The sequence below is a fragment of the Macrobrachium rosenbergii genome, chromosome 7 (assembly GCF_040412425.1).
Source record: "Macrobrachium rosenbergii isolate ZJJX-2024 chromosome 7, ASM4041242v1, whole genome shotgun sequence".
NCBI lineage: Eukaryota > Metazoa > Arthropoda > Malacostraca > Decapoda > Palaemonidae > Macrobrachium > Macrobrachium rosenbergii.
Window position 1 is genome coordinate 58,516,634 of NC_089747.1, and position 10,590 is coordinate 58,527,223.

Consider the following 10,590-nt stretch of genomic DNA (forward strand, 5'->3'; position numbering starts at 1 on the left):
GACATAAAAGGCTTCCAACACAGAGCGCTGGTGAGTGGGGATTTTTTTTTTTTTTTTTTTTTTTTTGGTGATTGAAAATCTATGAGAGAGAGAGAGAGAGAGAGAGAGAGAGAGAGAGAGAGAGAGAGAGAGAGAGAGAGAGAGAGAGTATTAAAAGATTTTAACACTGATTCTATGGTTTCAAAACCACTAAAGTAAGGCAAGCTAAGAATGTTCTTAGGGGTTCGTTTCTCCAAGCTACTTTCACTATAAAACTTTTTGTGGGCTTTATTGTAACAAACGTCTATGTGAAGGTTAACATAAATCTGTCCCTTAATATCAAAATATCAATTTTTTATTACATGTTTTATGAGCTTTTGCATTGTCAACCCCAGGTTTTGGATCAAGAAATTAAATACATAAGGAAAATAGAGACAGATTTATGTTATCCTTCACACATCCTAGATATTTGTTATAATAAAGCCCACAAAAAGTTTTATAGTGAAAGTAACATGGAGAAAGAAACGTCTAAGAGCATTCTTAGCTTGCCTTATTGTAGTGGTTTTGAAAACAAAATCACTGTTAAAATCTTGTAATGTCAACCTCGTTTTTTCCTATAATAAATTAGGTCTTCGTTGGGTGAGTCGGTAGAGCTGTGGACTGGACTCGCTGGGCCGGAGTTCGATTCCCCGGCCGGCTGATGAAGAGTTAGAGGAATTTATTTCTGGTGATAGAAATTCATTTCTCGCTATAATGTGGTTCGGATTCCACAATAAGCTGTAGGTCCCGTTGCTAAGTAACCAATTGGTTCTTAGCCACGTAAAATAAGTCTAATCCTTCGGGCCAGCCCTAGCAGAGCTGTTAATAAGCTCAGTGGTCTGGTAAAACTAAAGTATACTTAACTTTAACCTATAATAACACACTAAAAGGAATGTTAATAAAAAATAGCCCTAAAGAAAACATAAACATAATATATAAAATTCCATGTTTGGACTGCCCCTCTTTTTTATATTGGGCAGTCTAGGAAGGATTTAGATGTACGTATTAAACAACTTAAGTATTCTGTCAAAACTGGGCAAACATCCAATGCTATATTCATATATTTAAGTGAAAACTCTCACAGGATAAATTAGACTGAAAGTTCAGTGATTGCCAGATCAAAAGATTTTCCTTCAAGAAATCTCTTATAATCCGCTGTTATACTGCTTACTTCCAGCTGTAATTTTAACCTTAGCTCTGGCATGTATCATTTGGACCCTTGTATTACAAAAGTGTTCAATAACTACCTAAAGGTAAAATCACTGACTTAATTACAAATTAATTACCTTATATATATTTTCCATGTATTTGTATGTTTAATATAATTTTTTTGTAAAAATATTCATCTTGCAAAAATTATTATTGTCTACCAAAAAATAAGAGTTATTGAGTTGTACTTTTATAACATATTTTGGTGGTCAGTCACCTCCTTGTATAATCTTTTAATTGTCCTGTCCCTGCTTCTGAATGGTTGAGCCTAACCCCGTTTTGGCGTTTCTACTAATTCCTCAAGTGTGTTGGATTCCAGGTAAATATTTTTTCCTTTGCAATCCCCATCAGTCATTTATATGAGCTTTCTTTGTAAACTTATTTTTATAATTCTTCAGTCTGCTAAGATTGGACTAAAGTCAAAAGGCCTTGCAGCACTCCATTGTTTCTCTTTCCTCCTTGGATTTTATTTTATATATTTATATATATATATATATATATATATATATATATATATATATATATATATATATATATATATATATATATATATACATGTTTGTGTGTGTGTGTGTACCAGTGCGCGTGAATTAATAGTCACTGTCATCTGTGTAAACACGAGTGATTTTAATTGCACGTTAATGAAAGTATATAGTCTGTCACATAAAAAGTAACCAGTCCGTTTTCTGTTATCCTGTTTTGTGAAAAAAATAAAACAGAATCATAATGAAGCCTCTCTTTACATAATGGCGATCCTTTGTTGGAATCAAAACATAACTTCAGCTCGATATCCATTATATGTAAATTACTCGAATTCTCCTCCTCTCGTTCCCCGATGAAAAATAGCAGCTGCTGACATTTTAATTCCCCATTTGCAAATGTTTTCCACCAGTGTTGACTCACCTCACGCGAATTGAACTGTGGCCCCGCGTAAACAATCACTATTTTTTCTCTGTTCAGCCACGAATATCCAGAGCTTGTTTTGACAAGTCGCACTAATACAGAGAATAATTTTCGATTATGAATATATTATAAATCTCTAAATTTTGTCTCTCCTGGGAGGTGGAGAGTACATATTTACAACTTCAAAACATACGATATAATGTTTTCTTCCATGTTAGTCTCATTTATATTGTTTATGTATTTGCCTGGCAATTACGTGCATGTCAGCATGAGTATTTAGAAAGCGTTCTGCTTTCAAAAGAGCATTATTATTTGCTTAAACGATTTACCTGCTATGCACTTTATATTTATTTGCTACAAATAGATGATATCAAATTGTAATTTTATGCCAGAAGCGGCCATGTAATTTATGCTGTAAAATATCTCCGCAAACTCTCAAGTCTCTGACGTACAAAGCAGTTGTTTTGGTTGATTTACATGAATTTTTAACGTAATTTTTCATAAGGAGAGAGAATTGACTAACAGAACGGGCTTCTAAGTAGTACAAAAAATGTTAATTAAGATTTAAATCAGAGGTATAACCCAAGAACACCACTGGAAGACAGAAACTCGCACAAAGGAGGGAGTCTGAAATCACCTCCGCCTCAGTAAATATAAAGGAGGTTAAACAGCTGACAACCACAGATTTCCGCAAACCAACTTCTCCCCGACATTATCGTTCTTTTGCTTGACTTTCACAGCGGCGGCATTACGATTCTAAATCCGGCTACGTTCCATAAACAACGCAAAAGACAATACAGTGAGTTCTGCTCATGTTGCGGTCTTCTTATTGTGCGTCCAACTATGCAGATATGACCCCAAAAACTTTCCTCATTACAGCAGTGGCGAAGAACGTTGTCTCTCGGAAAGTGCTGAGAGACAACATTGTGCAGTTATCGTTTTTTTCTTTCTTTTTTCTGTTAAAATGGTATACGAGTGCAACTCAGTAATTGGTTTTACATAGTCTTACATATGTTACACAGATATGATTAGCATTCTGTTTTAGGGATAGGCAACCTAATGGAAGAAGTCTTATGACGAGCCACTTTAGGAAGACTGTGGAGGAATATTTAAGAAATTATTCCAACAAACTCTTTCACATACGCATGCTCTCTCTCTCTCTCTCTCTCTCTCTCTCTCTCTCTCTCTCTCTCTCTCTCTCTCTCTCTCACACACACACACAGACACACACACACACACATATATACACACACACACATATATATATATATATATATATATATATATATATATATATATATATATATATATATATATATATATATATATATATATATATACAAATGCGCTAATATATTATAATAATTAGAAAATTTCTTAAATTCTTTCTCCTTCGGTTAATGCATATCGCTTAACAATGACCTAATACCATTATTTGTTATTATTAAATTTTTTTACCCTTATTCATTGCCATTATTGTTTTTATGCTAAAAAAGTGTAACAGAAAAACTATACCGTATTTGTCTTAAATAACAACAAAATAAATAAATGCTGGAAAAAAGAATGCGTACACTGTAGGTATTCACAGTTGCTAAACACCTGTACTTTTTCTCTCTAACTGCATTTAGTATATATTTTAATAAAAAAGAAACATTAATGACTATTTTGCTATATGATTACTCAAGTAGGAATACAAGCTAAGTAAATTTTACGACATATTTAAATAAATTCATGGCTATGTTTTAGAAGAACTGAAGCATTTTCACCTGGAAATTCATTATTCTTGCCGTCCAAATGCATCACTGAAAATTACCTCCAAGGGAACACAAATGCAGGCTTAGTCCTTTCCTCCTTTTGGCTACTAGTTAAAGCACACCTCGTGTTAGGTTACATATATGAAATGGAACGCATACCTGACAACATCTTTGGGGGATTGTGGTAGCTACTGATTTTTGTATTCTTCGATTGTACGTAATCAATATTCACAAAGAAGCGTTGTCTCCTCTTTTGTTTTCAAAGGCAGCACGCTATGACCTTGTTCCTTATATTATCGGTATTATGTCACAGAAATGTTCCTTAATTTTCGAAATATTATTTTCTTTTGCCCCTGCACATTGGCCATATAATTATATCTCATCACTTAGCTTAGATGAGTTTTTTCTCCTTTTCAAATGAATTTCAATAAAATGCCAATTAGGATAATACTTGTAATGCCAGTTATATTAAGGATAATATATATATATATATATATATATATATATATATATATATATATATATATATATACATATATATATATATATATATATATATATATATATATATATATATATATATATATATATATATCTGTATATATATATATGTGTGCTAAGCTCGGACAAATGTGAGAGGTATCCTAGTTTTTCTTTAAGTCATTAGGAATGAGGCTGCAAATCTCGCAATGTATCTTGCTTTCCTAATATGTTGACAAGAGCGCGTTCATTTACTTTTTTGACGTTGAGTTCATAATTTGTCGCATTTGTTACCCTTCAGATTTGAGGTTCGTAATTATAACAGCGTCAATTTCAATGCAAAAGTTGTCTATTATAACAATGAATGTAACTGTAATAACTGAAGAACCAGTTAACAGATCTGTTGTTTGTCTCTAGGGATGTTTGTCTGGCTGCTTATTTGGTCGTTTTCTTATGGAAAGTTCCAATTACTGATGTCTGAACAACATATAGGGTCTGCTAAACCACTGGAAATTGGAATATACATTTTCAAACGGAAAAGATGTTTTGATGGAAAGACTATTATCAGTTTGGAATTTAATTCAATATAGTTTGAATAAGATGAATAAATTCAAACTGTACCACAATAGATTGGTCGGAAGGTGAAGTTCGACACTACATTTTAATCAACACCATTTGTAATTTTAAAAAGCAGTAACCAAATAAGAGAAAGAAATTATTTGTGTTCTTACGTTATCAACATAACTGAATGAAATAGATTACTACAGAATTTATAGCTAGCATGAGCCAGTATATATTTATTCCAAACATTGTACACTATACCACTGTGCGTAATTTGTTTCTGTTCTGGGACAAAAAAAGCAAAGACCAAGACAAGCAATAGACAAAGCCTATTACATATTTGAGAACAAGTACCACTTAGCTATTGAACTCCATTTTCTTAAATGCCCTAAAACCTGATGTTGAATTACTCCCAGCTACATTGAGCTTTGAATATAAAACCAATTTCAGTCTCAGTGTTCCTGTCACCAATACCATTATCTTGAATAAACACGACAGTATTCTCCAATAACTGTTGGTGGCGCATGCAAGTGTAAGAATTTTTTTTTTTAACACTCCGTCTTGCAAGAAAAATACAGTGAAATGAGATGCTCAAACAAACTTGCAAGTTAAATGAAGAGGACTTTATGCCTAATACATACAATCCAGAATATACCTGAAGTGGCAAATCAATTCAGAAGGACTACTTGTTTAGTTCCTAAATCAATCATGACCTACAGTCAGTCCAGCTTCAATTTTATTTGCAACGAAGAATCAAGAACGAAATTTGACTTAAAAATTAATTGGAAGTTGTATTCATAGGCCATTCATTCCCTGTAACCTGATAAAGTACTTGATGCTATACGTCATACAGTAAAAACATTGTTAAAGTGGTAGCTTGGAGGATAAAGATTTTATTTTAGTAATATACACTTGGTTACGCTGCTGCAGTAAAATCTCATTTGACGCTTTATATCTCGATTTTGTTAAAATGGTACTTTGAAGGATGAAGATTTTATTTTAGGAATATACCCGTGGTCAATAAAAGTGGCAGCTCATTTTCCTTAAGAGCAATAATTATCCAAAGTAGGTCATTGAACTCTGATGATTTTTGCCCTTTAAGATATGGATTAAATCTAAGATTATGAGGTTATGTGGTTAAAGTACTAACATGAGGGGTAAACCATGATTACCTTAAATTACATGAAAATTGTTCCATAATATTCCTTAAGTTCTTAAATAGGTAATGTAGAATTAACTCCAGCATAATGCCTTATAACTTTGATATCACATGGAAAATATATGCATAAGAAAAAGGAAAATATCAATTACAAAAAAAAAAAAAAATGCAAATATTCACAGACCTCACCGCTGCCGAACTTATGCTTGCCTTTTCTTCCTGATGTAAGTCATTCACAGACATAGCTGAGGGTCGTGATGACAGGTTTGTCCTTGGGGGACTCTTCAAACAGGGATGAAATGCAATGGATCCGGATGAGCCTTTCTTGTCTCCGATTCCTTTCGGTCGAATAACGAAGGTTATTTGAGACAAATGATGAAGGATTGGGTAAAACAACCCGGAAAGCCCTAGAATATTTTTGCGAGTTCTGAGAGGAAAAACCTGTGATTCATTTGATTTTTTGTAATATATAAGAGAGGGGAAACATGTGACTTTTATTTTGATATTTTCTATAAATATAAAGAGTGTCTGTTTATTTACATCACATGAGTGAGACAATACATGTTGCATTCAAAATCCATACACTCACTAAAATATATTGTATTGTATGTTTTGATTGGAACAATCCATACAACGACTATATACTGTATAAAGATATATAATTATATATATAAATATATATATATATATATATATATATATATATATATATATATATATATATATATATATATATATATATATTTTTATACCGTGATTTATATATATACAAATATATATATTCACTATATATCTCCGTTATTGTCGCCGAAGGGGAATTTATATATGATAAATATATATATATCAATACGTCAACTGGAGTCGCTGAATAGGCTTTCGTCGCGGGTTCGTGTCCCCACGATTCCATTCATTTATCACTTATATATATATATATATATATATATATTGAATTTCGATATTGGACATTTGTCCTTCAGATTATATATATATATGAGTTTATATATATTATTTATTTTGATTTATATTATATATATATAATTTTTTTTTTTTTTTTTAGCTACTGAGTTTAATTAATTTTGATTTATAATGCCTTGCTTTACCTAAGAAGTAATTCTGTCAATTAAAGTTAAACTTACCACTAAAGGACAGATAGTGAATAGATCAGGTCGCCAGTTAACACTTGTTAACAAAGAACATAGGTTTATTCATAACCACAGGAATGAATTCAGCAAACTTACCAGAACACTATTTTCAGCAAAACAAGTAAATTAAATAAAGTGAATGGATTATTTACAGGAGCTAACAGCAGCTCTGATTATGAGTCTGACTTCGGACAAATCTCAATGCTACATAGAATAAACGCAATGGGTTAATGTGCTTCTCAGATGTTGTATCAGGAATTTACTGCAAAGTCGAATTAAGGCTTCTTGATACTAATGATGCGGATTCTTCTACCAGAAAGAGGATGTTGTGCAGGCCCAAGGCATACTTAATTCTGGAAAAGACATATCCAGAGAACAATTTCGTATTACAGAAATTCTCACTTGTCATTACTAATCAAAAAGGGATGATTCTTCAATATAAATTTTAGATTAAAATAAAAAAAACTTATGTCATAATCTCGAGGAACGTGCTCAGTTTGTCAAAAAGTTTAAACTAAAAATTGAAAAACTTATGTGAAAATGTTTGTTAGTTCATTCTAAAGCTATAAACCTGTTGGCTGCATGAACTGAAATTTTGTCTTGTGTTGTTATATTTTTAAGTTGTTACTCTGCTTCTTGTCACATTTTCAGTTGCTGTGTAGCCAGAAACATAAAATTCTTCCTTTTAAATACCGCCTTAATGAACAAGTCGAAATCAAGGTCTTTTTTCAATTGTTTTCCTAGTTTACAAATCAAACATAAAAAGCAAAAATTTAAAAATACAAATGGAAAACGAACTTCCTACTCTTTTTAACTTTTTATTTTTTCTTAGTTATCATAATTTTTATCATAATTTTTTCCCGTTTTTCCATTTGCTACACTCTGGCAACTATTGAACTACTTGATGTATATCAGATTTAATTTCGTTTAGATGTGATTGGTGTAATTTCTAATTCCATTGTCTCTTTTAGGTTTTTTTTTACAGTGACGTAGGTTTTTTGGGTCAGTTATCATTTACACTACTACATTTTTATATTCCAGCTACATTTAGTCAATTACAACAACTTTCCTCCCGTGGCAAAATCATTGGAAACACTCATTTACTGAATTAAGAGTTTGGCTTATTGCTTCAATACAAACCTCGGTTCTGTTTTTTGTTGCTTCTTGGAATGGTTTCTTGAAATCCAGATAAGAGTTGTTCTATCACTCTTTTCAGTTCGAACTTTCAAATCATATCTACGAAGGGAGACAACAAGACTCACCTTTGGGATCCAGGTGCAGAAAATGAAGCACAGGACGTTTTAGGCAACCATTCGGTTAGGTTTGGACACAAAATCTACGAGAACCCAGTGTAAATTAGGTTGTTACGGCTGCCTGCAGTCCTGAAATTATCGTCCAAGGAGGAATTTTACCAAAAATAGGACTTAGCCTAGTTTTCCATAATGCCCAACGATAGGATTCACAATCGAAAGCGTTGAGTTCAAATGAAAATACATCCGATATACCATAATTCATCATATGTTAGTCGTCGACGTGTTATTTTATAAATATAAAGCTTTCATTTTTATTTCTATATGTCTTAAATTTTCATGTTACGGCCTTCATGATTAGGATCTATCTATCTGTCTGAATATGGTCACCATAATAATTTGTAAAATATGTAAATCGATTCCTCCTTAAGTGTATTGTCGCCACTGAAAAAAATTCATTCACTTTTGTCGGTATTACTTTCCATTGACATTCTAAAAATGAATAGTCAAGGAAGATGGTAAAAAAAATAATAAAGTATGAAAAATGTCTTAAAGATTTTACAAATTTATGTGTTCTTTATCCGTAGGAAATTACTGGTCAATTTATACATTTTCTGGTAAAATTTTAGATCTAAACTGTACGTAAAATTTGAACCAATTATGCCAATTGCCTTAATAAGATAAATAAACTCACATCATTATATCTGACCCCAACTATTTTTATGGAAACAGTATAGTTTTAAGACCTTTAAAAATTAATGAGCTTTCATGAGAGGACTCCAGGTACAAAGAGAAGCTTAATGTATATTGACAATTAAATATTAACGTGGCTCCTACCATTCATTTTAATGAAATGTACACAATAGGGACGGTAGGGACCCGGTGATAAAATATTGCTTCCCAGTTGATTATTAAAAGTGCCTAGCTAAAAAGGCTATCAGGTTGTCATTAACAAAACATAAATCCTACTAAAAAGCATCTGTTATTTATACTTTTAAATTCGTTTGCTAGTTATCTTTCAAATATTTATTACGAATGATGTATAAAGGATAGGCGTTTCAGCAAGTCTGACAATGTATTACGTTTTATTCATTAGGATACTCTAGGTCAGATATTGATGTAAATCGAATGATAAGCATTTATTTGCTATACTTTACCCTCTGCATATATAATGATTATAAGAACGTATTCCAAAGGAATTAGAAAACGCTGCAAATGATTGATTTCAGATGTTTTACGATAGATAAAATTAAAGTTTTACCATGTATTATTATATTATATTTTTTTGTTTCAGAGAAAAGTAGATATTATATTTGTGTGCCACTGATAATCTACATTTTCCATACTTTGTGCTAGGAGATATTAAATTATAATTAACTCTAGATACGAAGTCAAGATATATATATATATATATATATATATATATATATATATATATATATATATATATATATATATATATATATATATATATATATATACATAAATACACACATATACATACATACATACATACATATATATGTATATGTATATATATATATTTTTATCACACCGTGATTTATATATATATATTTAAATGCTTATAAAAAAAATGAATATCCCCGAGAATTATCATGAAAAAATTTATATGATAAATGGACAGGCCTAATATATGAAATCCAGCTTAATCAAAAGGACTGAGCTAAAGAGTAGCTTTAAAAGTCTGGTGTACTATATTTACCCGTCGAGACGGGGAATTTCAGTACATTTCGACCATGATAGTTCATTAGTTTGTTTGATCGTATATAAATCATGTGATAAAAAAATGTGAAAAAGCTGCGTGTTCCAAACGTACCAATGAACTATATGGTCGAGGTGGGTTAATGCCGAGGATACAATTAACTGCTCGACGGGTAAATATAACCAGACTCGGCGTTTTTACTCTTGAGCTCAGTGGTTAGTTCGACTGGATTCGCTGGATAAAGTGGGATCGAGAAGTGCCCGTCCATTCATCACTTAAAATTCCCGGTGATAACAAACCTGATTTGTGGCATTATGATCATGTATAGAAGAAATAAAAGTCTATATATATAAATATATATATATATCCATATATAGTATATAAAATAGAA